At 44.1% G+C, this 18,787-nt stretch overlaps 1 long non-coding RNA gene across 1 annotated transcript; it reads right to left on the reverse strand.

Moving 5' to 3' along the window:
- Window positions 1-14,726: 14,726 nt before the first annotated feature.
- On the reverse strand, window positions 14,727-18,091 carry LOC128626919 (uncharacterized). The gene is made up of 3 exons (XR_008391040.1): window positions 18,014-18,091; window positions 16,135-16,205; window positions 14,727-15,372 (listed from the first exon to the last, which is right to left on the reverse strand). It is a non-coding gene; the product is annotated as an uncharacterized LOC128626919 (long non-coding RNA).
- Between the last annotated feature and the right edge of the window lie 696 nt (window positions 18,092-18,787).

The raw sequence follows: 18,787 nt of genomic DNA on the forward strand, positions 1-18,787 counted from the left end.
GATAGTAAATAGATGTAGTGTGTGAGCAAATAGAGTTAATCACTACAGTAATAGAATTCAGGGACCTGTAAAGTGGGCTAGATCTGGGAGATGTGTTGTGAAGTATTTACAGTTGTATAGAACAGCTATTATTTACAGTAATATTAGAGCAACAATCATATGACAGACTGTATGTGATCCGGGTAACATGAACAATTCCAGTTCCCCGGGTTGCGCCACCTCCAACTCCTCTAGGAGCTGAAGCCAAGCTCAGCCACCACCCTTCTTCTTTTCCTCCTCCCCGCTGTCTGGACTGCTGAGAGTCACTGCTGCCTAAGCTGTCTTCTCCTCCCCTGGCTGTAGTGGTTGTTCTTGTCCCAGCCACCTCCTTTACCCAACCACTGACACAAGATCTTTTTTTTTTATTTTAAGGTTTTATTTATTTATTTATTTATTTTAGAGAGAGGGGAAGGGAAGGAGAAAGAGAGGGAGAGAAACATCAATGTGTGGTTACCTCTCACAAGCTCCCTTCTGGGGACCTGGCCCACAGCCCAGGCATGTGCCCTGATGGGGAATCGAACTGGCTACCCTTTGGTTCCCAGGCCCATGCTCAATCCACTGAGCTACACCTGTCAGGGCTATTTTTATGTCTGTCATCTTTTTGCTGAAATTCTCAGTAAGTTAATCATCTCTTCCTCTAAGTTTATTGAACACCTTTATAACCAGTGTTTTGAACTCTGTATCTAGTAGATGGCTTGCCTCCATTTTGTTTAGTTCTTTTTCTGGAGTTTTAATCTGTTCTTTCATTTGGGACTTTTTTCTGTCTTTTCATTTTCTCTGCTTCCCTTCGTTTGTTTCTATGTGTTATGTAGAGCTGCTATATATCCCGGGTTTGGTAGAGTGGCCTAATGTAGTAGGTGTCCTTCAGGGTCCAGTGGCATAGTCTCCTCATTCATCTGAGCTGGGAACTCCAGGTATGTCCCACCATACCTCACTACGTTGGCTATGTACACCCTCCTGTTGTAGTTGAACCTTGATTGCTGTTGGTATGTCATGGGAGATATTACCCCCAATGCAATCAGCTCCAAAGACTGGCTGTGACCACTGTGGATGATTAGCTGTGCAGGGGCCCACCTTGTGGAGCATGACTTATTTCAGCAGGACTCTCATGTCTGCTGAGTCTGCCCCTTGAGTTTCTTGCTTGTGGAGGCGGTTGGGTGGTGGTGCTTCAACTTGATCTGAACCTGTCTACTGGGTGAAGTGGCTCTGGGACCTCTTAGAAGGTACACACCAAGGTCAGCTACCACCTGTGTTCTGCCCGGGGGCCAGCAAGCATGAGCTACAAAACAGTCTGCAGCTGCCTACTACTTGTGCTGGGCTTGGAAGTACCCAGGAGAGGCCAAGCTGCAAACCAAGGCCAGCTGCCTCTAGTGCTGAGCCTGGGGCCATTTAACAGTAGTTACAGGGCACACTGAGACCAGATGCTGATTGAGAAATTTTAGGAAAGGCAGAAGGATGAGCCAAGAAGGTCATTCATATGGAAAAGCCACTGGAAACAGCTTGGGTGGGACCAAAATTTTGTGGAGCTGTGTCTGAGGGATTCACCAGGGCAGGGTGAATAGTGATAGCCAAGTTGATGGGGATTCAGATATGGCATTGTTCTACACCAGCCAGGGAGGGCTAAATGTTCCCTTTTTTTTCCTTCTTGATGAATACATAAATTATCTTAAGTCTTTGAGAGTACTGTTGGTCTTTTAAAGTTGTCTTCTTCTGTGTGCATGACTTCCTTTTCATTTGAGTTCCTTTTTTGTCTCTTTTATCCTTAGAGGCTTTTTACTGCTGTCTTAGCCAGAGCCAGTGCTAGGGTGAGGCAAACAGGACCCCCAAGGCGGCACTCAGTTTTCAGGCTGATGCAGGTTCAGGGTCAGCACCTGAGTGTGAGTGTGTCCTTGAATTTTGCTCCCTGACCACCTCATTTGCCTCACTCTAGTCCCATTTCTGAATATTGATCCATATTTAGGGCTGAGACAATAAAATGCAACTGGAAGCTCTGTGGCATGGGTGGGGCCTGTGCACTGCTTCAATCTAGAATGATTGGCGTAGGACACAGACATTTCATTATGGCCTCTCCTCATGGAGAATACCTTAATTTGGGTTCCCTCAACTATAGAAACTGAGAAAAGGATTTGAGAGCCAGTAGTTTATTTGGGACTAGATCCTGGGAATTTGGAGTGAGGGAGCTGAAAGTGACACAAGGGAAAAAAGCCAATATAAAAGTATATTATTGAGGTTACTCCTGAGGGAAACCTGGTCCTCCTTAGAAGCATTCAGAGGCCACACAAAATTGGCCAGTGAAAAACAGGAAACTAGAGCATTTTACCACCAGCCCCCTGTGGGAGGAACTCTAGCCTGCGGAATCCTCCCATCTGTCACGAATGAGAAATAAGTTATCCCGGACATAATCTGGCTGTTCCGGTGGGAAGAGAGGGGGCAATTCCCTCTAGTGGAGAACTCCCTGAGCCCTTCTCCCAAATGGCTTTTATTGGGAATGGTATGTGTAGGCGTATACAGCATACATGCATAGTTCATCAATCAATGTCAAAAAGCTATAGTCATATAAAAACAGGTATTATCTATAGATAACAATCTAAGGAACACAGAGATTTGTCATAGGTCAGGGTCTGTTAGTCATGCTGACACCAGAGGGTCTTTAAGACGTGTTTCATGAGATAAGGAGTTTACTCCTTATGCCTTGTACTTAAACATTCCGTTTACATCACCACGGCTATACAAAACTAAGCAGAGCAAGCTTCAAAAGATACAATTTATCTTTCAGGCTTGATTTCCACAGGAACCCTTGGTGTTAGGAGTCAGGTCATGCCTGCCACCTGTGTTTTTACTTGGTTTTCCAGGGAGACATACTAGCCCCTTTCAGGGCTTGCTCTTGCAGGACTACAGTCTCAGAAACCACATAGAATGGTCCCCAACAGCTCCCATCTCCCCATCAGTTAAGGGTTAACCCTGGGGTGTAAATTGACCACATTTATAGGCTGCTCTTAAAAGTGAGTCAGGTAGGCTCCTACAGTGTCTTATTCCATTCAGGCTGACAAAATACCATACACTGAGAAGTTTTTCAACAACAGAAATTTATTTCTCACATTTCTGGAGGCTAGAAGTCCAAGATCATGGCACTAGAAGGTTTGGTATCTGGTGATGACTCACTCTCTGATTTACAGACTGCTGTTTTTTTGTTTTTGTTTTTGTTTTTGCCGTGTCCTCACATGGCAGAATAGGCAAGGGATCTTTCTGGAGGCTCTTTCATGAAGACACTAGTCCTATCACAATGGCTCTACCCTCTGTACTTAATTATCTCTCTAAGGCCCCACCTTCTAACACCATCACCTTCGGGGTTAAGTTTCAACATATGAATTTGGGGTGGGAAGGACACAAACCTTTAGACCATAGCACACAGCATTAGATACAGCCTTGAAACTGAAGCAGAAAGAGATCTAATGTTTCCTGAAGGTCAAATGGTGCCAGCATGAGGTCAGTGTGATCTTGTATCAAATGGTACACTTATGCAAGCTGAAATCAGATGTGGCTCAAGGGGAAGGGACAAGGGGCACCAGAGGTGTCTACTACCTAGAATAAAATCCAATCTCCTGTCTGGGGGATATAAACCAGGTTGCAGGTATTGGGGGTGCATAGTGGGAAGAGGATGCTGGGTGCAAAGGTGGTGGAATTAACCGTTCTGATTTGGGTTTGGCAAATAACTCCCATCAGCTATATTGTGTTGTCAAGAACAGATTTTCCTTAATTCACCCCCCACCCAATACTGCTCCCTGCTTTAACCCTTTTCGTCCCAGGCACCTAATGCTAAGGAGCCTGTCCATATGTATGTCCCCTCATGGCCAGCTGAGGTTTGTTGAGGTTTGTGCCTGCATGCAGGTGCAGAGGGTGAGCATCGAGGAGGCACCTTTGACCCCCCCCCACTAACTAGTCTCCAGGTATCTAATGCATCAGGGCATAGAAGTTTAAAGATCCTTGGGAGATCACTTTTGGGTCTGAGCATTTAGTCCTTCTCTCTCAGACTCAGCCCAGGCAAGCCCTGGTTGTGGCTCTTAATGCGCCTCCCTGCCATCTGCCATCCCCACAGCCACTGGGAGGGACCTTTGAGTGGGGCTACTCAGAGATCAGAGGTTGTAGGGACCTGCACTGACTCTGCATTTTGGAGGATGCTGGAACCCCTGGGCACTTGTAGGTTGTCTGAGCTCACCCCATGGACCATGCAGATGCCCTGTGATTAAACCTTGAGACCTCTTGGAGTCTGTTTTTGTCTCTTACTGGCTATGCTGGGCCAGGGAGGCTCCTCCTACTACCCCCACATGTCCCCATAGCCAATAAAATCAGGGGACTGTTAGTGGCAGATTCCAATGCTCGTGAGTAGTTGAAGAATGCAGCTAGCTTTCAAAATTAATGTCTGTATGAGTTTGACTACTCACATAAGTAATATAACTCATATAAGTGGAATCACATGGTATTTGTCCTGTGACTGGCTTCTTTCACTTAGCATGTCCTCAAAGTTCATCCATATTGTAGCATGTCAGAATTTCCTTCCTTGTAAGGCTGAATAATATTCCATTGTATAGGTAGATCACATTTTTATTCATTCATCTGTCAATGGACATTTGCATTGTTTCTACCATTTGGCTACTGTGAGTAATGCTGCAATGAGCACTGGTGTACAAGTATCTACTTGAACCTGTGCTTTTCCTTCTTTTTGTGCCCATACCCAGAATTGGCATTGCTGGATCATATGGTAATTCTATGCTTAATTTTCCTGAGGAACCGCCATGTGGTTTTCAGCAGCAGCTGTAGCATTTTACAAAAAACGCACAAAGATTCCAATTTCTCCATATCCTTGCCAACACTTATTTTTGGGTTTTTTTTTTTTTTGAGTAGCCACGCTAATGGCTGTGACATAAATTTATTTTTAAGTTTAATTTGATTTCACTATGGTAAACACAAAACCATTTTCTGTTGCCGCAAATTAAAGGAAACTGAAAATAAACATATAGTACTAAAATTTTAAGTTTTCCTTCTTATGGTCTAATCATCCCCTCACCTACCTCCAACACTGCTCATGTATTACTGTGCTAGGAGTGTGACTATAACAGGTTGTCCGTTCCCTTCGTCTGCCATGTCCTTTCTCATCTTTGCTTTTTAAAAATTATATTACACTTAATTTTTTTCTTTATTTAATTATTGTTCAAGTATAGTTTTCTGTCTTTTACTCCCATCCCAACTCACCCCCCCAGCGCTCTCCACTTCCCTCCCATTTCCACCCCTCTTAGTTTTTGTCCATGTGTCCTTTATACTTGTTCCTATGAATCCTTCTTCCCCTTTTCCCCTGAAATTCTCTGCCCTCGCCCCTCTGGTCCCTGTCTGCCTGTTCTGTATTTCAGTGTCTTTGGTTATATTTTGCTTGCTTGTTTGTTTTGTTGTTTAGCTTCCTGTTAAAGGTGAGATCATATGGTATTTGTCTTTCACCACCTGGCTTATTTCACTCAGCATAATGCTTTCCAGTTCCATCCATGCTGTTGCAAAGGGTAGGAGCTCCTTCTTTGTTCTGCTGCATAGAATTCCATTGTGTAAATGTACCATAGTTTTTGGATCCATTCATTTACTGATGGGCACCTAGGTTGCTTCCAACTCTTGGCTATTGTAAATTGTGCTGCTATAAACATTGGGGTGCATAGGTTCTTCTGGATTGGTGTTTCAGGGTTCTTAGGACATAATCCTAGCAGTGGAATTGCTGGGTCAAAAGGCATATTCATTTTTAGTTTTCTTAGGAAATTTCATACCGTTTTTCATTCATCTTCACTTTTTAAGGTCCTAAAGCTTAATTGCACATCAGACCTATGGTACAAGAAGTGATAAATCAATACTGGCAAGAAGGAGTGCCTGCTTACCAATAGCTGCATAAACCCTACCCCCCAAAACTTAGTCTCTTAAAACGACAACAGTTATTTACTTTACTTAGGAATCTGATTTGGCAGGGATTACTTGTGATATTTGGGGACTCAGCTGGGTTTACTTGAACTGCCAGGGGCTGAAACAGTTAGGAGCTGCCCAGCATCTTTCTCTTCTTAATGGAGTTTCAGGGCCTCTCTGTGGCATCTCTCCATGGTTTCTCCAGCACAAGTCTCCCAGAGTAGCTAGACTCCTAATTGGAAGCTCAGGGCTCCAAGAGACCCAGGTAGAAGCTGCAAGGCCACTTCTGCCACAAGGGGCAGCAAGTCACTTACGCTAGCCCAGATTTGAGGGGAAAGGGCTATAGACTCCATAGCCCAGTGGAAGGAATGTCAAAGAATCTGTGGCCGCCTTTAATCCACCAAAGGGAAACATTTGTTTTGCAGGTGCTCCACTTTGAAGAACATGAGAATCCTACACAAGTAGAACTTCCCAATTCAAGTGTGAGGAGCAAGATGAAACCATGATTTGGGGGAGAGGGAGGTAGATAGGAAAATGGGAGGCTGATGAATTAAGAGTTCTTTTTTTTTTTTCCTGGTTGCCTCTGTGAGGCCAACTTTCACAAGCGAAGGGCTGAAAACAATTATCAAGCAGTAGTCTGCCCTATCTTTTGGACTTGCAGTTTATTCATCATTGCCTTTGAATTCTTTCTCACACTGAGCTCAGCCTGTGTGCCTTTCCAGTCTTTGTGGGATGTAACAGTGCTACTTTACACACCCATGGTGTGAAATAAATGGAGGCAATATCTGAATCTTGTGACAGGCTGGACTGTGGCTTTAATGACTCATGTGCTAGAGAGTGTGTGGGAGCCAGATGCAGTCAAGCAGGCAAGACTTGCCAGAGCTCTAGAAGGAGCATATTCAGTTCCAAATGATAGAGCATGGAATTGGAATATAGTGCTGTTTTGGTTTTATAAATATTCTGTCATATATTAGGAGCCACTTCAACTTGTGACAACAGCCCCTTTGGTATTCTTCAGATGAGTAGGTGACAATGTATTTCACCATGGGACACTTTTGAGGGTAAAAGAGGATGCTACTGAGTGTAATGACAATAAAATGGGCCTAAACCAGGACTGTATCTGGAAAAGAACTTCAGATATTTTCATCCCTCAGCCATTTTCACAACCAGTCCCTTCAACAAGCCTGGGTTGAGCATCCCCTCTGCTGTGTCAGCCCCCCCGGGGGTGGGGTAGGCCCAATGCAGGAGGTGGTGAAGGGGAGACTGGTTCTTGCCCTTATGCAGCTTCCTACTGAATTATAGGAGGCACAGCTGAAAAAATTCACATCTACTGTGAGTGAGTGCCTGGATATGGGTGTTACAGGAGTTCAAGGGAGATTCAGTGTGGCTGGAGGCAGTGGAGGAAGCCCTCTGGAAAAGGAAGCACTTGGAATGAGCCTTGAAGTTGCAGTGGGCTAGGGGAGGGAGAGGACAGCATAGGCAGGAGTTCCTGTGGGTCTTTGCTTCAGCTAACATGTTCCGGTTAGTGACGTATGCATTATGTGTGCAGGTAAACGTCTGGGAAGTACATAGGCAAAGGACAGGAAAATGGAGCAGACCAGCGAGGGCTAAACCAACAAATCAAAGATGATGGGGGAATGCTGGAAGAACTATGCCTGGAGCACTTCCTGGAAGCACATTATTTTCCTTCAAAGTTGAGTTTCATCTCAGGGACCTTGATTTAGGTATGCCATCCTCTTCATGAGGCTATTTCAAAAATGGAGCATGTCAAAGTCCCAGCCACTCCAGCTTTTCAGTAGTCACTTTTTCCAATCTGGCCTGCCTCAAATCTAGATTTTGTGAAAGTTCGTGTGATTCCTCTGCTCAAGAATTTTAAAAGACTCCCCCTTATTTATAGTATAAACTCTCTCTGGTCCTTAGCCTAGCATATAAAGTCTTGCATGATCTGGAAGCCAGCAACTTTTCACTTGCAAGTGACAGAAGCACAAGTCAATCAAGAATGTGAACCTGAGAGCAGGATCATTGTCTCTTTTCTCCACAGTTCTATTTCCAGAGCCTAAAATAATGCCTAGCATGAGAAGGCACTCAACAACGATTTGTTAAATGAATAAATGAAATGGGCTTAAACAAACAAACAAAAAAGACAATACATACATGCCCTTGTAATTAAGAGACACAGGACTATGGCTGACCTCAGAACTACCTGGGTCCAGGGATTCATGCATCATCATTCCTCTATCTATGTCTCTAGGTCTAGTTCTATCACGCTCTGTCTCACCTTCCCTCCGTCCCATGTGCTTCTGTGTGCATGCTGTTATCATTCTGCCATGCTGAAGCTGGCTTTCCTCCAGGTGTTGGACATGGTAGAGCCAGTGTGTGAAGACAAAACCACATACAGTTCCAGGCTTAAACTGCAGAAGAAAGGCTGTCTCCATTACTGATATTTTAAAAAAATCCCAAGGAAGTACTCTCATTGGTTAGGCTAGGGTCACATGAGATTTCTCTACCACAGTCAATGTGGAAAGGGGCATGGGAGACTATTGCCCTGACCTGGGTCATGTGTCTGGTGGGAGGCTCAAGCAGTGTACTGTGATTGGGGCCAAGGAGGAGCAATTCACCAAAGGCAAGAGCTGTTATCAGGACTTGAGGTCCCTGGTACTGGCAGGAAAAACAAATAAACCTCCAAATACCTAGAGACTAGTACATAAATACTCCCTCAGAAGGAGACTTGGGTGGGAGTCTTGGGACAGCCCACAGGGCCTACAACATACTTAAAATGGCTTTGAGGTCTGTTTTATCTTTTTGAATCTGTGCTTGTTTTAACAGAAAAGCAATGCTTTAAAGAACTCACTATTGAATCAAATCTGTGCTCTGGGAAGTTGTGCCATTAAGTATTCCATTTATTGGGGGGGGGGGGTTTGTACCTCTCTGGACACTGTCTTGTATCCTCAAAGGTCTGTATAGCCCACCTTGAGAAGCCAGCCTTGACCTTAACTATTTTCTCCAGACCTGTTTCCTGACTGCCCTGGAGTCATGCCACATCCATTCTCCCCTCTCTGCCTCTTCTGGCCCTGCACACCTTCAGGGTGCTCACCCAGTCCCACATCTTTCATAGTGTCTTCCTGGGTCACTCCCTATGTCTTTTAGACACAGCACATTACAGTGGAAAGGGCCCTTAAGATCAAGCTTCAAGTTCTAACTTTGTCACAAGTTCTCTGCATGATCTCTCTGCAAGTTATTTCCTCCCTCTATAATTCAGCTTCCTTTTTTGTGAAATGAGGGACTGCATTGACCCTGTTAGTTAACAAAGGGCAGCTTCCAGCTCCTTCTGTGCCTGCCCAGGGGCTCCTCATCTCCCCATCCCATCTTGGCAATCTTCCAACTAGGAGGATCATTCTCATAAAGCCAAATTCTAGAACACTCTATTGGTTTAGACATTCAGGGGCTAGAGCTTTTTAAAAAAAATATTTACTTATTTATTTTACTGGTAAATAGAATGAATTTAAGGTTAATGTTTATATTAAGGATCCCTCCCTCCATCTCTCTCTCTCATTTAGGAAGAAGGCCTTCCCACACTCTTCCCCTTTCCCTATTCTTTTTTCTAGCAGGGACCGGAGTGAAGCCTAGGAAAAGGACACTAGATAAGACGGCTGAGTCAGGCATATTCTCTGTGTGATCCCATCTGGCTCAGAAGAAGGTCAAAGCCCCAGCTGACTCGTGCTCTGTACCTGGTAGCAAAGGATATTCTTGTGGTCAAGGCCGCTCTGGCTCAGTATCACTTTAGCCTCCTCTTCTCTCCTGTCCTCTCCCCTCCCAATAAGTAGCACAGAGCTAGGCACCCAGAAAATGTGTTCTGATTGATAGGATGTGGCAGAGAAAATTACTTATGAAACACTTAAAAAGGAGCACACAATTCACAAAAGGACGTTTGACTTTATGATTATTCATTCTCAAGCAGAACAAGGAAGAGCATAGCATCAGGAAGAATATTCTCAAAGTATATTTTTGCCTCTAAACATTAGCTTCTGCTTTTACGAATAGTATAGACTTATACTATGAAGTAATATCTAGTGGTAGGGACTTGCTACAGAGTACAAATAATTATCTGGGGGAAAATGTTTCCCCAGAGTGATTCTAAAAGGATGGGAAGGAACCTAGGTCCTCTTCTAATGTTGTGCCTCCAATGGAATACTTCTAGGCCAGGGGTGTCAAACTCATTTTTACTAGGGGCCAGCCACATCAGCTTCTCAGTTGCCTTCAAAGGGCTGAATGTAATTTTAGGACTGTATAAATGTAACTACTCCTTAACAGTTAAGCAAGAGCTCAGCACCACCACCAGGTAGAAACAAGGTGCTGGGCCGGATAAAACAAGGTGGAGGGCCGGATTCTGCTTACAGGCCTTGTGTTTGCCACCTTTGGGCTAGGCCATAAAGAAATTTTTAGCCTTTGCAACAGTGTGGATCGACCTGGAGTACATTATGCTAAGTAAAATAAGCCAGTTAGGGAAAGACCTAGCATATACCATATGATTTCACTCATATGTGGAATCTAATGATCAAACTGAACTAACAAGGAAAATGGGGACTGACTCAGAGATGGAGAGCAGGATGACAGCTAGTAGGGGGTGGGGAAGGTTAAGGGTGAGAGGGATTGAGCAAAATGGAAACACGACTCATGAACATGGACAACAGTGTGGTGATTGCTGGGGGAAGGGGTGTAGGGGACTAAAAGGTAATGTAAAATAATACGATAAAACCCTGGCTGGTGTGCTCAGTGGATTGAGTGCTGGCCTGAGAACCAAAGGGTCACCAGTTTGATTCCCAGTCTGGGCACATGCCTGGGTTGTGGATCAGGTCCCCAGTAGGGGGTGCACAAGAGGCAACCACGCACTGATGTCTCTTTCCCTTCCTCCCCCCTCTGTAAAAATAAATAAAATCTTTAAAAATACAGTAGAGATTAAATAAAATACGTATGTGCTGTTGCTGTAACCAAGAAACGCTCAAAGCCTTGGTAGGTGTCTTGTCAGGCTGTGGGCCTGCTATGTTTCCAAATGGTTGTGTCTTTCTTAACAGAACATGGAAAGTCTAAATTTGGGTATCAAATGTATTCTCCAACACCAGGGTTGTCATGTTCAGCAGAATTGGTAGGAAAAGACAGGGGGCTTCATCTGCAACTGTAGAAAGTTAGCTAAATGGAATTAGACTTTTGGTAAGTTGTTTTCCGGACTCAGGCATGTCCCAAACTGGCTACTGTGTCTTGAGTCCCTGGGCAAGCATCCAAGTCCTGCCATCCTAAATTGCTCCTAGAGGAAAGGGAGCCTGTTTCAACTCTCTGTACTTCTTAAAGTGCTACTTTGATTGGACAGGAGATAGCAGGGAGTCTGTTTAGAAATATTGCTATTATTACTCTGTCATGGTTATATTTTTAAATTATACTTTCTTTTTGTTTTGCCAAGAGCAAATGATAAGACAGATTTGCACTGCAGAGCCAACCGAAGCTGTGTAGGGTTTGCCCAGACAGGTTTGAAAATGTATTCTAGGCCCATTGCTGCCTAAACAGAAAGCCTTTCCCCACCTCCCCATCCCCAGGTCAGGGGTCCGTGCTTTTTATTAAAAAAAAAACAACTCTTTTAAAACATAAAATTAGTTTTATTATCACTATAAAAGTAATACATTTTGTCGTTTATACCAATATTACTTGGAAAATACATAAAAGTATAAAAAGAAGACCAGATATCATCTATAATACCAGAACACAGAAATAACAACTATTAAATTTTAGCATATTTCTTCCTAGCCTTTTTTCTAAATATTGATACAAAACTACATATGCAAAATGTTCCCAATACACTTATATTACATATTCAGGAACATATTGCAAAAATAATTTTGTACCTTACTTTTATCACTTTGTGATATCACAAGCCACAAATAAGCATTATTAGATTTTCGGTTTATTCCCTCCAGCCTTTTATCTGTATATTGATACAAAACCATGCATGCAAAATGCTCCCAATATATTTTACTGCATATTCGGAACATATCGCAAAAATAGTTTAGCATCTTTCTTTCGATAGACTTTTGATGTAGACTTCCTCCTAGCTGTCTTCCCATATTATTGATACAAAACTATGAATGCAAAATGTTCCCAATACATTTATATTACATATTAGGAACACCTCGCAAAAATAGTTTAGCATCTCTCTTCGATCACTTAATATTCCACAACTTAGAAATAAGCACTAGTAAAGTTTTGGTATATTTCCTCCCAGCCTTTCATCTGTATATTGAAACAAAGCTGCATGCAGAATGCTCCCTATATACTTAGATTGCTTAATGGGAATAGTGCAAACATTTTGCACTTTATTTTTATTTTTTATTGTTGTTCAAGTACAGTTGTTTCCATTTTCCCCGCACCACTCCTCCATGCCCCATCCATCCCCACCTCCCAGCCTTGATCCTACCCCGTTTTTTAAAATCACCAAATATTTCACCAGGACAATCTCATGTCACTTATTAAAGGCACCATATTTTATTAACTCAATCTTTTGTTGTTGGTCATTCAGGATGTTCCTAATTTCCATCCTTAAAAATACTGAAATGAACACTTTTATGTATTCTTTTCTATGATGTTTTGTTCATGTAGTTTCAATGTTTTTTCTTGACCACTTAAATGAACCCAACATATTAAAGGTGACCCTGTGTCTGCAATACTTATAGCTAATGTATTCCCACTTGTTGTTTGAGCATAAATTCTTTGTTTTAACATTCTAGCATGAATATAAAATCCTATTCCTTATGTAAGTTTCAATTCACTAAAAACAAACTTAAAATAATAGTGAAGGACACAAACGGTGACCCCCTCACCTCCCATTAAACCATGAAAATACAATTCATTTTCCCCTCCTCTCACCATGGCGGCCATTTTCTTCCTTGCTCAGGGCCCATTTTTCTCCTGATCTTGTCATTTGATTGGTCTTGTAATACTTACCAGTTGTTCTGCTATGAAGATAAGTGGCTCCCAGACCTTTCAGTTATCAATCTGTCACAAGTGCGCAGTGGTATCTCGTGACATGATGATCCCCGAGATGTCTGAGGTCTCTGCATCCTTGACCCAAGGTTTCCATGTCACCCATGATTCCTAAAGACTTTTTAGAGAATTATGTTTCACAGTGTCACAAAAAACATGGCACAACAAAAACACATAGAAAGAAAAGTAAAGAAGGAAAAACCTCAGCTCAAATCCCACCACCTTAAGCAACCAGTATGCTTGTTGCATGACCTTTCCACTTTTCAATAATGGTGTCCATGGGATTTTATGTCCCTGGTTTCTAAAACTTGATATCATAAGCACTTTCCAGGTTTCTATATAGTCTTTATAAATATTATTTGCAATGACCAAAAAAGTTTCCATTGAGTAAGTTAACCCTTATGGTTGAATGCTCCATTTGATTGAAACTATAGAAAGAACCAAATATGGGCCAGAGATTTTAAATGAAGTTAAATCATGCTTTTGGGGTGGGAGGGGACTTGTACACAGCTAGGTATTTTATAGTCATTACTTAGTCATCCTGGGGCCAAACTTGAGACTCCCCCAGGAAGTGTACAGCATGTAGGCAAAAGCCTGTTATAAAACTAATCAGTTTCACACTGAATTTTTCTAACCAAACTAATTCACCTCCATTTCCTGCTCTAGTCACTGATGTGCAGTCCCTATGACACGAGGTCTAGAGGAAGAGGCCTCAAACAAATCCTTAAACTCTGGAAGTCCCAGTTTTCTTCTCTGTAGTTGTTTATTTTGACTGCCTTATCCTATTTATCTCTTGAGGTTGTCCAAGTAGAAAATATGAAAGCATTTGTAAAAGCAAGATGTTGGAATTATTATGATTTTCAATATTGTGGTTTTTGTGACCAGCCCTTTAAAAGGTCTGCTCTTGGGATACCAGTCTGGTCTAGGGAAGAGGTAGGGGTGGGGATGGGGAACATGTGAAAAAGCTGCCTTGGGAAAATCACACTTCAAAACAATCAAGATTCTCCCTACCTTGGTTCTCAGCTCTCAGGGCCACCTCCTGAACTCCCACCACTGCTTAGTTTATAGAGCTCCACATTGAGCAACCAAGGGAAATAGAAGTCTTCTAGGGGCTTCTCCCTAATGGATAAATTTACAGTTCCCACAGGGGCCTAAGCTGTTTTGAACATGCTAAAAGAGATCAATTGTGGAGCAGGGGGGAGGGAGGCCAAGCCAGCAGATAGGTGGAATATTAGGAAAGAGCTAGCAGATCTTTTTTCATTTTTTGAGCAGCAACTAATGGGCAGGGATGAGTGAGGTGTAGGATGGCAGAGAGAGACACATTTGCTATAACTGGTGTATATATACTGTTTTCCATGAAAAGTAATGTAATCATTCTAAATATGAATGCAGATATAAAGTTCCAGGGTTATGGGATGTTACACTGCAGGCCAATGGGAAAATGGAGCTCTAAAAATGTATGTCAACTTGGATATATCACCTGACTCAAGTCTCTAATTCCTATCAATAATCTTTCATCAATCTTCAAAAAATGCTTTTGGAACCTATTTTAATTTTCATGTTGCAGTCTCTGAGGAAAGCTGCCTAGAAGTTAACTCCCATCTCCCACCTGTGTAGGATCAGCTACTCTCCAAGTGTTGCCCTGAGCTCTGTAGTTCAGAATGGGGGTGGGGGATGGGGAACAGAACAAATCCAGCTCCCTGCTGCCCCGTCTGCCTTGGTGAGTTGACAGGTATGGCGTTTTAAAACAATCCACAAAATAATTTGCACTGCAGAGTCCTTATTAGGTTTTTTTTTTAATTGGACAGTTGCCCATATGAACGGAAATGGAAAGCAGCATACAGTCATTCAGTCTCCCAGCACTGGAGTATATCCAACTGTTTTCCTGTTTTGTTTGGGCCACTTTAGTCCTTGTCTATATGCACACATAAATTTTTACAGAGTCGCAACCACTGCCTTTTTTTGTGGCCCTGGTTACTGGCATCTAGTTTTCCAAGTCACATTGACACACATCTGTTCAAATCAATTGACGTTCCCATTATGACTGACTCATTTGGCGGGAAAAACAAGTTTACTTGCCAATTGGAACAAAGAAGCATGGGTTTGGGAGAGCAGCAGGGAGAAATGGTAGGAGAGGGTTATTTCGACGTACAGATCATAAAACATTTTCCAATAACATTTTTAGAGGATGTATAATATTACACTGAGTGATCGATGATATTTTACTCCATTCTGTGAGACAATTGGGTGGTTTTCAATACCTAGTGAGTTAAATGAATATAAATTATAGACTTTCAGAGATCATTGTATTTTCTTGAAACAGGAGTCTTCTGTGTCCAGATCCAGGGCAAGAGTGTTGATGTAGTGTTCCTTTGTTGGAAAAAAAGAGTCAGTACTGCTAACTGGAGTTGCTGGATGCCTTAAAAATACTCCTATGATTACATTAAAAATTATGTTCAATTCTAGCTTATAAAAGCAACCTGTATATCTTGTCCCACAACTTATAGAATCGTCAAGTTTTAAACTGAGAACTAAACTAAGCTTTCCCTAGTTTAAGGGCCACACCTGTGTAATAAATGTAGCACACTGCTGTATGCACTTAGCTTTCTCACTAACAAATAACATATGTCGGGAGAAAAATCACTGAGAAAACAACGGAAAGGTGCCTCTCTGAAGATGGTAACATTGGATCAATTAATCAGCTGACTGTAAATTGACTCCCTTTACACAAGTCTCTCACACATTATGATGCACATTTAGTAATGTTGAAAAAACAATTTAAAAAATACCTTAGAGAGTTGTTAAAGAGAGTTTATAGTCTGGAACGAATTGCCATATTCTTAACTGACACAAATGTTTGGCTGAAATATTGCTTTATTCACATTTTTGTCCTTGGAGGAAAATCTAAGCACACAGCAACTTCGATCTTGTGAATATGGTGCAAGCTGACATTTTAAGTCAGAAAAGGGCACCGTGCAGTCAGAGAGCAGTTTGGGCGCCCTCAATCTCGATGCCTCTTGGGGGGCCCTGGGCAAAGGGTCGCTGAACTTCTGGAAGGCAATGCCCCCTAGTCAGGATCACTTGGTCCTCGCTCTCAGCCCCTCTCAGTCCCCAACCCGCTGGGTCTCTCACCTGGGTCCTGCAGGCGCCTACTGGAAGGAGCAGGATTCCTCCCGGAGAGCTGGGTGCCACCGGATCTCCTTCTGGCTCGAGGGGGACCGGTACGGAGCAGAGAGAAAGGGAGAAGGGAAGCTGGTGAGAGGCAGGAGGGCAGCCTCGAGATGCCTCCCCACTTCCAAATACAGAGGCAGGCGGGGGCGGGAACCTGTTCACCGGCTAGGCCTGGAGATTGCGGGCCCGAAGGGGAATGGAGCAGCCTGCGAGGGTGGGAGCCCACTCCAGGGCTCCCGGGCCTGGGGATCGCGGCTCTGAGGAGGGGCAACGGCTGCTGTGGGAAGCCAGGCTTAGCCAAGTTGTCTGGGTCCTGGCGCCCCTGGGAGCCTGAGGGACCGCGGCGGTCGGAAGGGCCCCAAACCGTCCTGCAACTGCCCTTGGTGCAAAGGAGTCTGGGAGAGCGGGCTTTTCGGGCGGCTGATCCAAACTCCCACCCAGCTCCAGGCCCCTGCAAACCTCCTCCTCCCTAGACCGGGGCCCTTTTGGGGGCCCCACTCCCGGCCCTCGGTGGGATCAGTTCCAGGCAGCCCATCCAGACCAGAGGGGGCTTTGTGTTTTGTTTCTTTTAAGAGAACATAAAGTGTGGAAATGTTCCACACCTCCCTTTGTCTGCCAACAGTCCTTTACGTCCCGGTTCGCCAGGTCAAAAATAAATATCTAAGATTTAGATTCTAAGTGATTTTCACAGGCAAAGGGCTCCCTCAGCCAGAGAATGAGCCCTCTCATTCCTAGGCAGTCTGTCAAGCTCCTAAACCTACTGGGACCCCCAGTGAGAAGAGGAGATGGTGTTAGAGGTCGACAGTTGTGCGGCACTAATTAGTAACAGTATCCAGAGTTTTGGCGGTACCGAAGGGCCCCTCAGTCAACAGCTGAGGTGCTGCCGTTTTCTCCAGAACTGCCAAGCGAGTGCCTTGTCCTTATGTGAGCCTTGGGACACCGCTTTCAGAGTGAAATTCTGGGACCATTTTGGGAGAGAGAGCAAGAGCAGCTACAAATGCAGGGCCTCATTCAGGGGCCACTCTCTCAAGTCCCCGCTCTCCCTGAAGGCCTCAGGTCAGGCAGGTCAGCCACTTCCCACGGCGCCTGGGAGTCACTGGCTTGCATGGACCCCCACCTCACCGCATCTTCTGCGGCTTGAGCTCCAGGGCAGTCCCCCAAAACACAGCTAGAGGGAAGGGAGAGGAAGGGGACGGAAACTTTCATCTTTCTTGGACTCCAAAGTCCTTTCCAGGCGCAGGATGTGACGCTGTGTACCAGGAACAACAGAATGGCCTGGGGACTGCTTGCAGTGGGTCACCCCGTGCTGTCCCCCTTACTCTTTTTCCACTCCCCCACCCCCATTTAGTTGTTGGAGTCTGAGGTAGTCTTCGTTTTTTTGTTGTGTGGGCGGCATTCTAAGTGATCAGGCAGGGATTTTTTTCAATCACTTATATTTTCCTTGGGCAGGGAATGCGGTGCTAAAATGAAAAACCTTTCATTTATACCCATTTACATATTCAAAGACCGGCAAATGTTTGAGGGAGGACAACCGTGCACCTCCTGGGGTGCACACCACAGGTGCTGCACTAGGACTTACCTGGTGGGTGGACTCGTGTGGGTGTCCCAACCTTGCCCGGGCAGCAGGAACAATACTCCAGATTACCTATCACCCACTGCAGTACTGTTCCTGCTGCTAGGGCACGGCTGAGTGCAGGCACCGCGTCCATCCTGGCGCGCCCCACCCCTCCAGCCCCCAAGCCCCAGCAGAGTGCCCTCTCCCCAAATCTGGTGGTGTCTTGTGGGAGAAGGGTGAGGAGGAAGGAAAAAAGCGACCAAAGCCTCCCACCCACCCACCTACCTGCTGCTGAGTTGGCTTTGGGAGTGGATGCCTCACAGGAACACATATCCAGCAGAACCCCACCTTCCAACTTCCCCACGAGGGGGTATAGCAGCGCCTCACGTTTTGAACAATGTAAAGCACTTCAAAACATGAATTGCTGCTGTATCCCCTCGGAGTCAACGAAGGGGGATTGCTCTGGGGTGCCTGCAGGTTGAGAGGACAGGGTGACTAGAAGGAAGCCCCACCCTACCCCACCCACTGGCCAGGAATAAAGCAAAACTTGCAATGAAGACACTTCATTCCAAATAGACATACTTTTTAGAACTTCACCATTAGATTTGCTGGGTGGATAGTAGAGTGGAGGGTGTGACTCTCAATTTCTTTTCCCAGAAGATGAATCTTGGAAAAGTATACAGGTGAAAAGAAGAGGGGTAGGAAATAGAAATTGGGGTGTTAAAATAATCTTACCTCTGAAAGTAATAATAAAATAAATTGAGGCAATTTGACACCTGGATTACTTTTGCCAACTTCGAAGTCTTGGTGAAACTTCTGCTGCACATTAGCAATCCTAAGACTCATTGAATATCCCCATTATAAAAAACAACCCTTTTCACTTATTGACTTAAAGGAGATCACCAAAGAAACTTTGGCAGCTTCAGCTGATTCTAACATACAGGGTAGCTGGGAAATACAGAGCCCTCCATCCAAGCATCAGAATCCCCTTTAACCTGGCACTTCTTCATTCTTACAGCAAATACCCTGCTTTGAGTTATTTTTAAAGGTGTCAAAGAA

Source organism: Artibeus jamaicensis, unplaced genomic scaffold, assembly GCF_021234435.1.
Source record: "Artibeus jamaicensis isolate MK-2021 breed Jamaican fruit bat unplaced genomic scaffold, CSHL_Jam_final contig_240, whole genome shotgun sequence".
Lineage (NCBI taxonomy): Eukaryota > Metazoa > Chordata > Mammalia > Chiroptera > Phyllostomidae > Artibeus > Artibeus jamaicensis.